This window comes from Typha latifolia, chromosome 4 (assembly GCF_019914945.1).
Source record: "Typha latifolia isolate L0001 chromosome 4, TyphaL0001v2, whole genome shotgun sequence".
Taxonomy (NCBI): Eukaryota; Viridiplantae; Streptophyta; class Magnoliopsida; order Poales; family Typhaceae; genus Typha; species Typha latifolia.
The window spans coordinates 9,490,099-9,505,867 of NC_133089.1; positions in this window are offsets into that span (position 1 = coordinate 9,490,099).

Below are 15,769 nucleotides of genomic sequence, written 5' to 3' on the forward strand. Positions count from 1 at the left end.
AACCTTCCCTTTCTTTTCAGATCTGCGGAGAGCTAGTGCAGAGGATCGAGATCTGGTCTGACTCATGGAGAAGCTGAGAGAGAACTCGTCGAGCCACCCCGAGCATGAGGAGTGTGACGAGTTGGTGCTCTAGCGCGGGTGGATCAAGATACCTGCGGACGAGGGGCTACGGAGACTATTGGTGGCACACTTCCATGATGCCCCTACAGCAGGCCACGAAGGGGTTTTACACACCTACAAGCAGCTGGCCCAAAGATGTACATAGACAACAATGAAGTTAGATGTGAAGAAATATGTGTGCGAATGCCAAATCTGCCAACGAGTAAAGTCAGAGACGCTCAAACCAAGCAAGCTGTTGCAATCGCTGCCTATACTAGAGCATATTTGGGAGGACATCTCCATGGACTTCATCGAGGAGCTGTCAAAGGTTCGAGGCCAGTCAGTGATGTTCGTTGTGGTGGATAGGTTGAGCAAATACGCTCATTTTATAGCATTGACTTACCCATTTTCAGCGAAGAAGGTTGCTGAAATTTTTGTTCGAGAAGTGGCGCGCTTGCATGGGATGCTAAGGATGATCTTGTCAAACCGAGATCGCATCTTCATCAGCAAGTTTTGGTCCGAGTTTTTTAGATTGCAAGGGACTCGAGTCAACCTTAGTTCAGTTTATCACCCCGAGACGGATGGCCAAATTGAGGTGGTGAGCCGCGAACTCTAGCAATACTTGCATTGCTTTGTGGTGGACCGACCAAGGGATTGGGTCAAATTCCTCCCATGGGCCGAGTGGTCTTACAATATGGCTCATCACTCTAGCATCGGCATAACACCCTTTGAGGCAGTTTATGGGCGCACTTCCCCTATCTTGCGTGCCTATGATAGACTCGCGGTGTCGGATCGGACTGAGCTTGTCTTGGAATTTGCGGACCGAGATGAAACCTTGAGACGACTCAAGATTCACCTAGCATCAACTCAAAATCGCATGAAGCAAACTCGTGACAAGGGCCAACACTGAGTTTGAGGTGGGTCAATTGGTGTTCGTTCAAGTCCAGTAGCTTAACGGTTGGACCTACCTGAAGGAACCCCGGTCCATCCAGTCTTCCACGTGTCGGCATTGAAGGCCCAGATCAGGCCTAATCATGTGGGTTCGGCCTTATCCGAACTAATGGAGGAAGATAGCCCAGTTGAACCGGTCCAGGTCTTAAGCCGTAGGAGACGACGCCATGGATCTAGATACAAAAGTGTTGATCGGGGCTAAGGCAAGCCCACTAACGAGTCTACTTGGGAGCTCGAGTCAGATATCATGGATCGCTTTCCCAATTTCACACCTTGAGGACAAGGTGGTGGAAGCATGGTGGATTGATACGATTCGGACTTCACCGATGTCGTCCTGAGCATGGATATATCTTACGTGTGTCTTTTCTTATTGTGTTAGTGTTTTATTCAGAGAAAAAATAAGATTTTTGTAGGTTGTGTTCGAACACGGGTGGGTGCGTTTGAACGCACTTGCAAATTCATACAGGCGTTCACAAATACAGAGAACGGGAATTGTGCGTTCGAACACTCACGTGCGAACGCCTACATACGTTCGCATCGATAGATAACGCAATTTGTGCGTTCGAACGCGTTCAACCGTGTTTGAATGCGGACGGCAAAAATCTATTGTTTCTAAGGTTAATAATTATTATTTTTGACTTGTTTGGTTATCCTCTTAAGGTGTGGATGGCAACCAAAAAGGAGATGATGAATGAATTGAGTTTTGTCCTAATCTTCTTCCTCTCCTTCTCTCTCATTCCCTCATCCCACGGCTCCGCCGCCTCTAGCCTTCCTCGACCGAGGCTACTCACCCTAGTCCCTTAGAGGTGGCCCACTCCTCCCCTTCTTTAAATCTCTCTACCTTCGGCCTAACCCTTTCCACCATCCATAATTCCTCCCCTATCACCTTCCTTGCCAATCCCACCCATTACTTCTGGCCTACCACCTCCATATTCCACCTAGGATTCTGTGCCTCCATTCATGGATCCAAAATCACATTCCGGTCTGAATCTTGCGGATCAGATTCCCTAATGGTCGCCCACTTATCCGAAGATATCTCCAGATCCCGTCGATCCACCTGAAATTAGATTCATTAGAAAGCTCTTTTCCAGAGTTACAACCTATCAAACTTTCACATTGATCCAACGGTTATATTTGTAGGAATCCTTTTTTAAAATTCCATGCAGGATCTTGCCCATATTTGATAATGAGATAGATCAAACCTAATTGAGGGGAGATTGTATCATATTTCTATTAAATTAATAGATAGTTTTGTAAATTATAATTATTAGATTTATGTATTAATATTCATAATATATACATTTTAAATTTTAACAATTTATTATATAATGTTGTATGTAGAAAAAGATACTAGTCTTATTAATTAATTATTTATTTATTTATTTATTTTGTATAATTAAGTAAAGACTATATAATTTATGATTAATCAAGATAGAGTAAGAACTATAAAATTTATTATAAAATAGATCTTGTCTATACTTATATCTTATTTATAAATATTTAGCTTTTATTTTGTAATTATATATTTAGAATATTTATATAAAAAGAAACAAATCTTTCTCCTTATATTATAACTAGCATTTTACGATAATAATATAATTATAGTATTTGAATCATACCTATGATGTGGATCTAGTTATGTACAGAATAAAAGAAGTGATTTTAAACCTAATAAACTTTTATATTCTATTTGAAGTAATTCTAATTGGATAAACGACTAACTAATGTTACTTAAATATTTTTAGACTTTGAACCCCTTATTTGAGACCCCATGGACCCTACTAGAAATGGGTTGATTCTCGTGACCGATGTGAGAGATACGTGGTTCTGTCTTCTGATCAAAAGTGAAGTCTTATACCCTAGACGCCTTTCTTAAATTAAGATATATTATATTATTATATATATGTATGTTTTGGCCTCCAACATGATTATATGAGCTTATCTCGATATAATTGCAGTTGAGCATATTTTATCATTCATTTGATTAGACTGATCCAGGATATGAGTATACTAGTGATATATAAAGATGATTGGAGATGATTATATTGTTATGACATTATGCTGGGATGATCTTTAGCATGAGTATGCATCTGATAGACTAGCATGAGTATATATGTGATAGATGTATGATTCAAGATTGCACCGCATTATACCTCTTTTGACTCATCATCCACCTAAATTTCTAATATGCATGACTTACTATAGTACTAGATAAATGCATATGATTTGTTAGTTAGAAGGAAAATATGAAATCTGATTGATAGGATAGTTAATAGAAAGCATGAGAATACCCGAGTGGGCGCGAGAGTTAGGGCGTGCCTAGAGATGATTGATTGCTTGATATAGTCGCGATCCTATTGGCATTACGTCCGAGGTTAGTAGTCTGTGTGCGTAGCAGGCATTTGGACACATGTCGTTTGTCAAGGCATATATTGCGAGTTATCCTCATGTAGTTTCTTTCATCTAGTTGGATACCCGGGTTTGGATGATGATGATACTCTTAATGATTGGCAGGGTATGATTATATGATTAAGATACCCTTAACGGTTGGTAATGTATGCTCTGAGCCTTTGAACTAGATTATGAGATCAGTACCGAATGTTGGACTGTGCATAGTGGTCTAGTATGATAATGACATTTAGAGATGACATTGATGATTGAGATGACAAATGCATATAATTTCACTATCATTGATATACCTGATTTTCAAGTGGTTATTATGCGTCATATGTGAGTGCATTTAGTATCATAATATGGTCATGGTCGGTATGCATCATATGTGTCATATTGAGAGAGTTATGATGGTAGTATGATATAGAGATTTGTTTATTCATTGTCGAGAATTATATACTTTTATCAATTATGACATAGTATCTACCTTTCATTTATATATTATTGAGGACACAATCATATACTCATTCATGACATAATGCTCTTTTTAATTCATATTATTCAGTACATGATTTACTCTCTGTTTGACATCACTGATTTGGGATAAGGTCTATTCACTAAGCATTTTGCTCATGACTCTTTTTTTTTTTTTTTCTAACCCCCCTCAAATATGTGGTACGTGATAGCGACTTGAGATATCCTGAGAAGATATTTTAGAATGATGAGGTGAGCTATAAGTGCAAGACGGAATAGATGATAATTTGTATAGAAATTGAGTTGTATCGTTATTTGTTATATTTGTACTTTTGTACCAAACGATGATTTGTATAATACATGTCAGACTATAGTACACACATGTATCAGTTGTTTTAATTGTATCTTGATAGTTTGTCGTGGCCTGTGTGGGTCCTGCTAGATTATGCAGTGGTCTATTGTATATTATTGTGGACTTAGATATTCTTATGTTAATAGGTTTATTTGGTTAATAGTATGATTTATTTGATGATGAATTATATGAGCATGAATATGTTAGCAGATTTTATTTGCTGATGTCATGATAATATATGCACAAGAGTGTATCTGTGCGTGACGGGCCCCGCCAAGCCTATCTCGTGCGCCGCGCATGCCGTGTGGTGTGGGTGTGTGGGCGTGTATGTGCTCGTGCCGAGCGGGGAGCGTTATAACTGCTACCCTTGTCTATCACCTTTTGACCACCACCGCAACTTTGAATATATACAGTTTTGCCTCGTTCTGACTAAATATTTGAAACAAATCAACTATAATTTTGAAGGAGATCAAGTTAAAAAAAAAAAAAATTCAATCAGATCCAACCACAAATCATCCAAATTGCCTTTTGTAGTTTTGTATCAATTTGTTTAGTCTAAAAACAATGTTTTGGCTTCAAAAGAATTAAGCAATTAGTCAACAAACCAATCTAAGTAAAGTCCACAAGTCGAATAAAAAAGTATGTATCATAAAAAATTGTGTTTGAAGTATTTTCCAATCCACACATAGTAAATCTAAAACTCCAATAATTCATATGACTCCAAAAGATGAAAGCATAAACAAACTGAGTCATAAATCTCACAAAAAAAAAACATCGAAAAATCTCACTTGAGGACTTCCTATTTCAAGGTTGCATTGATCTTGGTTGAGTGCGTACTGGCTCGGTCAAATTTGAAGTTTACTAAGATGACCATTCGATAGTGTAGAATTCAAATCGATGGAATCCAATCGAAGCAGCGCGAAGCAAATCTGACTCTTCACCTTTGCTCTAATAGGATCATCCGTTGGATGCTTAAAAATACACTCAAGCAAACTTGTGGGAGGCTATCAATGTAAGTCTCTTTCTTTTCTTGACTCATTTTAGTATGAGACTAAAATAGTTCAAGATCTCCTAGATAGATAGCACCTATTCCAAGGCATGATTACACTTGGGGCATGGTGGCTCTAACAACACCTTCCTCGGTTTGTTTATCGGTGAGTTGATAGGTAGTTTATATTATCAGCCTTATAAATCTTATATAGATAATAAATCCTTGGAGCCTCAACTTTTAGAAATCATATTTTGTAGCGATTTTAATTAAACATATTAGAGAGGCATAGGTGGTGTGTTAGACCAAAATTGGTTGTCACTCAATCACGAACCTGCTTTTAGTTCCCAAAATAAGGTATACTAATCCAACGGTGGCAAAAATTGACCTAACCTAATAACCCAACTGTTAATCGGGTTTGGTCTTAAACAGGTCAATCCGCCTAACTCGATTATTAATCGGGTCATGTTCGGGTTTATACCTCTGACCAACTTGACCTGTTTAACCCGTTTAAATAAACGGGTCGAGTCAACCCACATATATATATATATATAAAGTTTTTCTAACCCTCACACCCAACACATGTCACATGTGACTAAATCCCCCCTCCCCAACTCCAAGAGGCAAGCGTCATCGCCCCTTACCCATGCCATTGCCCGATCACACTACGCCGTCGACCATCACCCCTTACCTTTCACTCCTCACGTCGGCGTCCCTTACCCTAAGCTCCTCATGTCATCGCCCCTTACCCCTTACTCCAAACTCCTCACTCCTCACAACATTGCCCCTTACCCCTCACTCCTCACACCGAGTAACGTCGCCACTGGATCTCCCGAGTCCTCCAATCCTCACTCCTCACTCTTCACGTCGCCGAATCTCCTCATGCCACCGAGTAACATCATCGAATCTCACTCCTCACTAGGGGTGTCAAAATAAATGAGCGGCTCGGGCTCGGGCTCGGGATCGGCTCGACTAAAGCTTGGGCTTGACTTGACTCGGTTCAAGCTGAGCCGAGCCTAAGCTCAAAATTGAGGCTCGATTTAAATTTCGTGCTGAGCCTAAACTAAAGCCAGCTCACTCAGGCTCGGCTTGACAGGCTCTTTTACAATATACCCTCATTCCCACTAATAACCATCACGTCTGTAACAACCGAATCTTATAAAAAAATAAAAATAATAAAATAATAAAAAATTATGGGCACGACACGACCGGCCACACTGTGGCCGGCCACGTGCCCATGCAAGCTGCGCATGCAGCTTGCGTCATGGGGGCGCCACGTGCCCGCTGCCGCTGCTGTAGCCAACGGGCTACGGCCAGCTGGCCGCGACGGGCCCCGGCCCCGGCGCCGCCGCAACCCCCTCCACCGCCTCCTCTCTCTCTCTCTTTAAAAATTTCTCTCTATCTATTTATCTCTCTCGGTCTCTCTCTCACTCCACTCTCTCTCCACTATCTTTCGCACTCCTCGGTGCCGACGTCGGCCCGCCACCACCTTCCCGAAGCCGTCGCCACCAGTGGGAAGCTCTCTCTCTCCCTCTCTCTCTCTCTCTCTCTCTCTCTCTCTCTCTTGCCCGAGCTCGTCGGAGCTGAGCCGCCGGCAAGCGGCCGATGCCCTCCCCGCCGGCCTGGGTCCGTAAGCTCCTCCCTCACCTTCTCTCTTTCTTCTCTTCCTCCTCTTTTCTTCTTCTTCTTCTTCTTCTTCTTCTTCTTCGTCTTTCTTCTTCTTATTTCTTATTTCTATTTCTTCTTCCTTCTTTTCCCTCAGCTCCCCTCCCCCTCTCCTTCTCCTCCCTTCTTCTTCTTCTCCTCCTCCTCCTCCTCCTCCTCCTCCTCCTCCTCCTCCTCCTCCTCCTCCTTCTTCTTCTTCTTCTTCCTCCTCAGCTTCTACTTCTTCTTTTTTCTTCTCTACATAGTGCTCGGCTCGGCCCAGCACTGTAGCAGGCAGTGCTGGGCCGAGCCCAGCACTTATGGCAGATTTAATTTATTAATTTATTAATTATTTTATTTATGTTATTTATTTAGGTATTTTTCTTCTTAATTAATGCAAATAGATTATTTAGACATTAACTATTTTAATAATATTATATATTCTTCAATATAATTTTATTAATGATAATTTTATAATTAATGATTAATTAGGTATAAATATAGGTAAATACTTATATTTAATTATTTATTTATATATCTATTAGATTAATATATAGATTTGTAAATTATAATTATTAGATTTATATTCTAATAATTTTAAGTATATATTTTAAGTATTTCTATTAATTTTATGATTATTCTGCAACAAATAAAATACTAAGCTTATTTAGTTATTTATTTATTATTTTATCGAGTAAAGACTGCATTGTCCCTAATTAATCAAGATAGTGTATGAATTATAAAATTAATTATAATTGGATCTTATCTATATTTATTTAGCCTTTTATTTTATTTTATAATTATATATTTAGAAATACTCTCATATAAAAGGTAACATGCCTCTTCTCCTTATGTTATAACTAACATTTTATAATAATACTAGAATTATAATATTTGAATCGTATCTATATTATAGACCTACTTATGTAATCAAAAATAAAGAAAAGTGATTCTAAACCTAATAAACCTTTATATTATAGCTAAATTAATTCTAATTAGATAAACGGCTAACATCATACTACTTAAATATTTGAGACCCCGTGGACCTTGCTAGCGATGAGTGTCACTCGGTTATCTGACGGACGTGAGAGATACGTGGTTTGTGTCTTCTGATCAAACTGAGTAGTCTTATCCCCTAGATGCCTTTCTCAAATTAGGATATATTATATCTTATGTACACGCATGTTTTGGCCTCTAGCATGATTATATGATTTTATCTAGACATGATTTCAATCAAGCATATTTTATCATACATTTGATTAGGCTGATCTGAGATATGAGTACATTAGTGATATATAGAGATGATTATACTGTTATGGTTTTTATGTCGGGATGATCTCTATCATGAGTATGCATATGATAGACTAGCAAAAGTATACATGGTTAGAGTCGGCATTACATCATTTTTCTCTCGGCTTCTTTACTACCTAAATTCCTGAGTTGCATGATCTGTTGTCGTACTGGATATATGCATATGATTTATCATGTATAGGAAATCATAAAAGTACATGTGTATGTGATGTGATGTGATATGATGTGATGGCTGAAACGGTATCTGGTCCGGACTGGTACTAGAGATACTCTTAGCGTATGGCAGAGTATGGTGATGGTTGATGGTTGTACTCTTAGCGTATGACAGGGTACAACTATCATTGATATACCCTTAGCGTATGTCAAGGTATGATTACTTTTTCTGAGATACCCTTAGTGTATGCAGGGTATGATTTATCTATAGAGATACCCTTAGCGTATGACAGGGTATGATTCATCTACAGAGATACTCTTAGCGTATGACAGGGTATGATTCATCTACAGAGATACTCTTAGCGTATGACAGGGTATGATTCATCTACAGAGATACTCTTAGCGTATGACAGGGTATGCTCTGAGCTTGTGACATGATGTGTATCGAGTTTGGGACCGGGTACCGTAGTCCAGCATGGTGGATGATATTCAGAGTTGAGACGGCTGATTGTGATAGTGAGAAATATGTGGATTATATCTGGCTCTGACATATATGATTATCTAGTAGTTGGCAAGCATCATGCATCATCATTGATGTGACCAGTTTCATTATTGTTATATATGATATGTCGTTATATTCGATGATGTTATATGGTAATTTCATCATGTGATATATTTTTGGTTGAGGATATAATATGCTCATTCATGAGAATTAATTTCATTCATATATATGTCATTGAGGATACATATATACATGTTCATACATGGCATCATGCTACTTTCTTATTCATATTATTCAGTACATGATTTACTCTCTATTTGACATCACTAATTTGGGGTAAGGTCTATTCACTAAGCCTTTTGCTCATGACTCTCTTTATTTCTTCTCTAACCCCCTCAGATACGTGGTATGTGATAGCGACTTGAGATATCTTGAGAAGATATTTTAGAACGATGATGAGGTGAGCTATAGATGCGAGACGGCATAGATGATAGTTTATATAGGAATTGAGTTGTACTAGTATTTGATATTTGTACTCTGTTGTATTAGACGATGAATTGTATAATACAAGTCGAATCATAGTGTACTCTTATATTAGTCGTTTTAGTTGTATCTTGATGGTTTATTGTGGCCTATGTGGGTCTTGTCAGATTATATAGTGGTTTAATGTATATTATTGTGGACTAAGATATTCATATGTTAGCAGGTTTATTTGGTTAATAATATGATTTAATTGGTGATGGGTTATGTGATCATGGATATGTTAGTAGGTAGTATTTGATGATGTCATGATTGTATGTGTACAGGAGAGTATCTGCGCATGACGGGCCCCGCTCATCCTATCACGTGCGCTGCGCGTGCCGTGTAGGCGCATGGCCGTGCACGTGCCCGTGCCGGGCGAGGGCGTTACAACGTCACCCATCACCCTCACCACACCCCCACCCTCACCCACCAGGCCACCACCCGTGCCCTCACCTATCACCCTCACCCTCACCCAACCCACCCTTACCTTCACCCCACCCTCACCCATCAGGCCTCCTCCTCTCCGTCGGCCTCCATGACAAGCTACCGCCACCTCCTCATCCTCCTCTTCCATCGACTATCTTCTCCAACCTCTTTCGGCGATCTCCATCGACATTGGGCGGTTCAGCGGGGCCTCCTCTTCTTCCTCCTTTTCGTCGGCTTCCTCCTCTTCCTCCATTGGCAAGTCGCCTCCTCTCTGTCGGCTTCCTCTATCGGTCTCCTACTCCTCCTTCAGCAAGCCGTCGTCCATGCTACCACCACGTCTTCATCCTCTAATCAAGCTCGAGCCGAGCCGAGCGAAGCCTAAACAACATAATAGGGCTCAAAATTAATTTCGAGCCAAGCCTGACCTAGAGTTGACTTGCTCAGGCTCGGCTCATTTACACCCCTACTCCTCACGACGATCACGCTGTCGGATCTCCTGCTCACTCACGCCATTGAATCTCCTCACACCGCCAAAACTCCTCACGCCGCCATATCTCACTCCTCACGCCGATCACGCCATCGGATCTCCTCATGCCGACGAGTAATATTGCCTCATGTCGTTGGATGTTCTCAAGTATGAAGAAATTCTTGCACACATATTGTTGTTATTTACTATTTAGCGACATGCTTGCACACATATTTTGTTAGCATTGCTATTATAGGATTCTACTTGCATCCATTTCACAATATTCACAACTCACCTTATAGACAATATTTAGTGACATGATGTTATTTATAGGAGTTATAGTTTGTTGTTCTTTTCACCATATTTTGAACCATTATAAGCTTATAACATTAACTTCTGTTGCTATAAGATTAATTAAGTTAATGTGGGAGACAAGGTGTTGATTAGTTAATTTTAATTATAAATATGTGCACATGAATATATTTTTACTGCGATATTTTAGATCTATTTAATTGGTTTGTTAGATTTGCTTAATTACTAATTTACTATAATGTTTTACTATATCTTATGATATCATGATATGTTCCAATCTCTGTTTTAAGAAGAATTGATGAATATTATTTCCCTCATAATTTTTTAATTGGTTTGAAGTATTTAATTACTGATTATTATTTAATTACTTATTTTATTGCATTATTTTTTAATTTCTTGTTAGATCTGTTTAGTCAAGTCCATGTCACTTGATTTTAGTTTAATTTAATTTAGTTTCCTACTTTGCTTCCATGTCATAATATTATTTTTCTTGCTCTCATTTTAGTTATGGTTGATAATAGTGTGGAGATATTCGCTAAAGATGGAGAAAATATTAAGATTACTCCTCCTAGAGTAGATAGACAAAATTCTATTAGTAAAATAAAAAGAAAACAAACATCTAGTGTTTGGGAAGTGCTCGCGGAGCTACCAAAATGAGAATATGGGTTAAAGAGAGCCAAATGTAAATTGTGTAGTGCTGTATACATATCAAATAGTAAGTACGGGACTAAGAAATATGTAACGTATACTTATATGTCCAAAATTGAAAACTAAAGATATAGGCTAATTACTCCTTGCCAAATCAAAATGATCAATGTTTTTATAAGTTTCTAAGTTTGATCAAAAAAAATATTGTGAATTGATAACCATGACAATTGTTAAGCATGAATTACCTTTTTCAATTTGATGATTATGAAGGAGTTAGAATGTTGCATAGTTAATTATGTGATGAGGTCAAATATATTAGTAGAAATACAGCTAAGGTAGATGCTTTGAAAATATACAGAAGGGAGAAGGATAAACTCAAAAATTGATTACATTCTATTCCTAGTGTAACAACCCAACCTTAAAAAAAAAGTTTCTATTGCATGGCACGACGTGGCCAGCCTCGTGCCATGCAGTGGCAGGAGGGGAGCGCGCGACACGCCCTAGGAGCCGGCCCGGCCAACCTAGCCGAGGCAGCTGGCGCGGTGGGCCCCATCGTCGTCGTGGTCTCCTTTCCCACCGCCTCTCTTTCTCCCTCTATATCTCTCTTTCTCTCGCTCTCTCTCTCTCGGTTCTCTCTCTCTCACTCTCGGTTCTCTCTCTCTCTCCCTCTCTCTCTCTCTCTCTAGCTCTCTTTCTCTTGCCCTTGGGCTCAGACTCGCCAGAGCCGAGCCGCCGGCGAGAAACCGGCCGTTGAATGGCCACCAACGGCCGGTGCCCTCCCCGCCGGCCCGAGTCTGCAACCCCCTCCCTCACCTTCTCTCTTTCTTCTATTCCTCTTCTTCTTCTTCTTCTTCTTCTTCTTCTTCTTCTTCTTCTTCTTCTTCTTCCTCGGCTTCTTCTCCTTCTTTCTGCACAATACTGGGCCGAGCCTAGCACTGATGGCAGAATTAATTAATTAATTATTTATTTATTTTATTTATGTTATTTATTTAGGTATTTTCCTTCTTAATTAATGCAAATAGATTATTTAGACATTAACTATTTTAATAATATTATATATTCTTCAATATAATTTTATTAATTATAATTTTTATAATTAATGATTAATTAGGTATAAATATAGATAATACTTATATTTATTTATTTATATGTCTATTAGATTAATAGATAGATTTGTAAATTATAATTATTAGATTTATATTCTAATACCCTCATCATATATATTTTAAGTAATTCTATTAATTTATTATATATTATTATTCTGTAACAAATAAAATACTAGGCTTATTTAGTTATTTATTTATTATTTTATCGAGTAAAGACTGTATTGTCCCTAATTAATCAAGATAGTGTATGAATTATAAAATTAATTATAATTAGACCTTGTCTATACTTATAGTTATTTAGCCTTTTATTTTATTTTATTTTATAATTATATATTTAGAAATACTCTTATATAAAAGGAAACAGACCTCTTCTCCTTATGTTATAACTAATATTTTATGATAATAATATAATTATAATATTTGAATCGTATCTATAATATAGACCTAGTTATGTAATTAAAAAATAAAAGAGAAGTGATTCTAAACCTAATAAATAGTTATATTTTACTTGAATTAATTCTAATTAGATAAACGGCTAACTTCATAGTACTTAAATATTTTTAGACCCCGAATCCCCTTATGTGAGACCCTATGAACCTTGACGATGAGTTGATGTTTGACTGACGGACGTGAGAGATGCGTGGTTCATGTCTTCTGATCAGACTGTGAGTAGTCTTATCTCTTAGACGCTTTTCTCAAATTATGTTATATTATATATTATGTATATGCATGTTTTGGCCTCTAGCATGATTATATGACTTTATCTAGAGATGATTACAGTCGAGCATATTTTATCATGTATCTGATTAGGTTGATCTGGGATATGAGCACATTGGTGATATATAGAGATAATGAGAGATGATTATACTGTTATGGTTTTATGTCGGGATGATCTCTATCATGAATATGCATGTAATAAATTAGCATGAGTATGCATGTGTTGACTACATGATCGGACACTATATTACACTATTTTGCTCTTGATTCCTATTCCACCTAAATTCCTGTTATGCATTGACTTGTTATCGTATTGGATGTATACATATGATCTATTATTTAGAAGGAAAGCATGAAATGTGATTGATAGGATAGTTAATAAAAAATGTGAGGATACCCGAGTGGGCGCGAGAATTAGGACGTGCTTGGTGGATGATTGATCGCTCGACATAGTCGCAATCCTGTTGGCCTTACGTCTGAGGTCGTTAGTCTGTGTGCACAGCAGACATTCGGACACATGCCGTTGGCCAGGACATATGTGGTGAGTTATCCTCACGAGATTTCTATTGGCTAGAAGGGTGCTCGGTATGGATGGATGTTGATACCCTTAGCGGATGGTAGGGTATGGTTATATTTGTGATACTCCTTGCGGATGGCAGAGTATAGCTTTGAGCATTCAGGCATGATGTTGAGACCGTACCGGGTGTTGACTATGCATAGTGGTCTAGTATGATGATGACATATAGAGCTGACATTGATGATTAAGATGTTGAGAAATACATATGATTTTATTATCATTTGATTACCTGATTATTGAGTAGTCAATATACATCATATATTATTGCATTTGATATCATAGCATCGTCATGGTTGGCATGCATCATGTGTCATATTTGAGAGAGAGTTATGATGATAGTATAACATGGAGATTTGTTTATTCATTGTCGAGGATTATACAATTTATTAGTCATAACATGTTATCTATTTTTTATTTATGTATTATTGAGGAACATTCATATACTCATTCATGACATGATGCTCTTTCTGATTCATATTATCCAGTACATGATTTACTTTCTGTTTGGCATCACTGATTCGGGGTAAGGTCTATTCACTGAGCATTTTGCTTATGACTCTCTTATTTCTTTTCTAACCTCTCAGATATGTGGTACGTGATAGCGATTTGAGATATCTTGAGAAGATATTTTAGAGCAATGATGAGGTGAGTTATAGATGCGAGATGGTTTGTTGTATCAGTATTTGATATTTGTATTTTTTGTATCAGACGATGATTTGTATAATACAGGTCGAATCATAGTGTACTCTTGTATTAATTGTTTTAGTTGTATCTTGATGGTTTGTTGTAGCCTGTGTGGGTCTTGCTAGATTATATAGTGGTATAGTGTATATTATTGTGGACTTGGATATTCTTATGTTAACAGGTTTATTTGGTTATTAGTATGATTTATTTCGTGATGGATTATGTGATCACGGATAGGTTAGTAGGTTTTATTTGATGATGTCATGATTATATATGCACAGGAGTATCTGTGCGTGACGGGCCTCGCCTGTCCTATCGCGTGCGCCGCGCGTGTCGTGTGGGCGCGTGGGCGTGCACATGCCCGTGCCGGGCGGGGGCGTTACAATTTAGGTGGTATCAGAGCTTATGTTTCAGGATGATCTGGCAAATCATCAAGTATAGTAGTTGTTGGTTTATTTTAGGATTACGCTAGTAATTGATCTTTACGAGTGGGATATTAATTGGTTGAGATAGAGATCTTGGTTGTGATGTTGAGATTATTAAGTTTTGATATTTGACGATATTGGCATAAATAATTTGAGATATTGGTATACTAAAAATTTATCTAACCGACTAATGAATAGGAAGAGATATTATTAAAATCATGCATTGATGTTATTGATGTTGAGGTGTTATAGGTTGTGGAGCATAATATTGGATATATAGACTTGTTCATATGTTGCAATAAAGTGTAGAAATTTGTAGATATGTGGAGATAGGTATTTTCTGTACAAGGTTTATTATCAGTAGATTTGAGGTTATTCTAAGCAGATATAGCATATTTTTGGATTTTTAATTTTTTATGGATATATTTGATATTAGGAGATTCATGTAAAGAGATATATGCGCAGAGGGACTATTTTAATTTTTATGAGGGTTATAATTATGGATTGTAGATGGATGAGTAAGACATATGATGATTTTGTATAACGAAAAAGATATTAAGTGATGTGATATAGATGATTGTAGATTAGGAATTTTTGGGATGACTAGTATGATAAATTATGTTTGCAGGATACTTATGTTAGTATGTATAAAATTTTGATTATACCGACGAAATGGATGATTTAATAGGGATATGTTTGTCCAATAGTATTACTAGATGATTAACGTATAGTTTAAATCTTTAAGTGGATGATTACTAAAGAGGGTAATGAGCATAGGAAATATGACATGGGTACAATTATTGGATTATGAATCATTTCAGTAGTTGAGACGTAATGTATATAGTTCTGGATGACACGATAGTAGGTTTAGTTTAGTAGATGCTAAGTATGTGAATATGATTAGGTAATGTTAATGATGTTATAAAAAGATTTTTGATGATGCTATAAGATTAAATTGTTCAGTATATGTGGTGGACTTTATATAAAGGATGTGATAGAATATTAAGTTGAGACTCTTGAT